A 2,088-nucleotide genomic window follows, 5' to 3' on the forward strand; every position below is an offset into this window, starting at 1 on the left:
ATCATATACAATTTACAATTTTTCTCTTTGTATTTAAAAATGCTCCTTGTTCTTTGCTTTAAAAATATTCGATGTTCGCACCTCCGACCAGCGTATCGACGGAGGATTGAACGCGCCATATCGACGACAAAAGTTTCTTTTTGTTTCCTGAATGACGGAAAACCATCGTTCGACGGCCGGGCGTACAGTACATTCAAAAGCCTTTGCGCGTGGCTGCGACCAAACGGGTATAATACACCCGTATATTCTTGGTTCCGAACAGTAACTTCACGCGCAATCGGGCGAACGCACGCGGCAGCGCCCATCGGTTGCTCGATGAAATCGATGCGATAAACTACAGCCTTCTCGGCTGGTCGTCGTTAGTCGCGCGAGCAACGGATGGCCGCACAATCGACGCGTCGTCGTTTGCGATTATTCGCCTCACGTTAGCCATGAGTATGTATATTATTCATTTACGAACGAACGCGGCAGCGTCCATCGGTTGCTCGATGAAATCGATGCGATAAACTACAGCCGTCTCGGCTGGTCGTCGTTAGTCGCGCGAGCAACGATGGCCGCAAAATCGACGCGTCGTCGTTTGCGATTATTCGCCTCAAGTTAGCCATGAGTATGTATAACATTCATTTACGAACGAACGCGGCAGCGTCCATCGGTTGCTCGATGAAATCGATGCGATAAACTACAGCCGTTTCGGCTGGTCGTCGTTAGTCGCGCGAGCAACGATGGCCGCAAAATCGACGCGTCGTCGTTTGCGATTATTCGCCTCAAGTTAGCCATGAGTATGTATATTATTCATTTACGAACGAACGCGGCAGCGTCCATCGGTTGCTCGATGAAATCGATGCGATAAACTACAGCCGTTTCGGCTGGTCGTCGTTAGTCGCGCGAGCAACGATGGCCGCAAAATCGACGCGTCGTCGTTTGCGATTATTCGCCTCAAGTTAGCCATGAGTATGTATATTATTCATTTACGAACGAACGCGGCAGCGTCCATCGGTTGCTCGATGAAATCGATGCGATAAACTACAGCCGTTTCGGCTGGTCGTCGTTAGTCGCGCGAGCAACGATGGCCGCAAAATCGACGCGTCGTCGTTTGCGATTATTCGCCTCAAGTTAGCCATGAGTATGTATATTATTCATTTACGAACGAACGCGGCAGCGTCCATCGGTTGCTCGATGAAATCGATGCGATAAACTACAGCCGTTTCGGCTGGTCGTCGTTAGTCGCGCGAGCAACGATGGCCGCAAAATCGACGCGTCGTCGTTTGCGATTATTCGCCTCAAGTTAGCCATGAGTATGTATATTATTCATTTACGAACGAACGCGGCAGCGTCCACCGGTTGCTCGATGAAATCGATGCGATAAACTACAGCCGTCTCGGCTGGTCGTCGTTAGTCGCGCGAGCAACGATGGCCGCAAAATCGACGCGTCGTCGTTTGCGATTATTCGCCTCTGGCTATCCGTGAGTATGTATAATATTCATATACGAACGAACGCGGCAGCGCCCATCGGTTGCTCGATGAAATCGATGCGATAAACTACAGCCTTCTCGGCTGGTCGTCGTTAGTCGCGCGAGCAACGATGGCCGCAAAATCGACGCGTCGTCGTTTGCGATCATTCGCCTCAGGCTATCCGTGAGTATGTATAACATTCATTTACGAACGAACGCGGCAGCGTCCATCGGTTGCTCGATGAAATCGATGCGATAAACTACAGCCGTCTCGGCTGATCGTCGTTAGTCGCGCGAGCAACGATGGCCGCACAATCGACGCGTCGTCGTTTGCGATTATTCGCCTCAGGCTATCCGTGAGTATGTATAACATTCATTTACGAACGAACGCGGCAGCGTCCATCGGTTGCTCGATGAAATCGATGCGATAAACTACAGCCGTCTCGGCTGATCGTCGTTAGTCGCGCGAGCAACGATGGCCGCACAATCGACGCGTCGTCGTTTGCGATTATTCGCCTCAGGCTATCCGTGAGTATGTATAACATTCATTTACGAACGAACGCGGCAGCGTCCATCGGTTGCTCGATGAAATCGATGCGATAAACTACAGCCGTCTCGGCTGATCGTCGTTAGTCGC

Source organism: Colletes latitarsis, unplaced genomic scaffold, assembly GCF_051014445.1.
Source record: "Colletes latitarsis isolate SP2378_abdomen unplaced genomic scaffold, iyColLati1 scaffold0092, whole genome shotgun sequence".
Classification (NCBI taxonomy): Eukaryota; Metazoa; Arthropoda; class Insecta; order Hymenoptera; family Colletidae; genus Colletes; species Colletes latitarsis.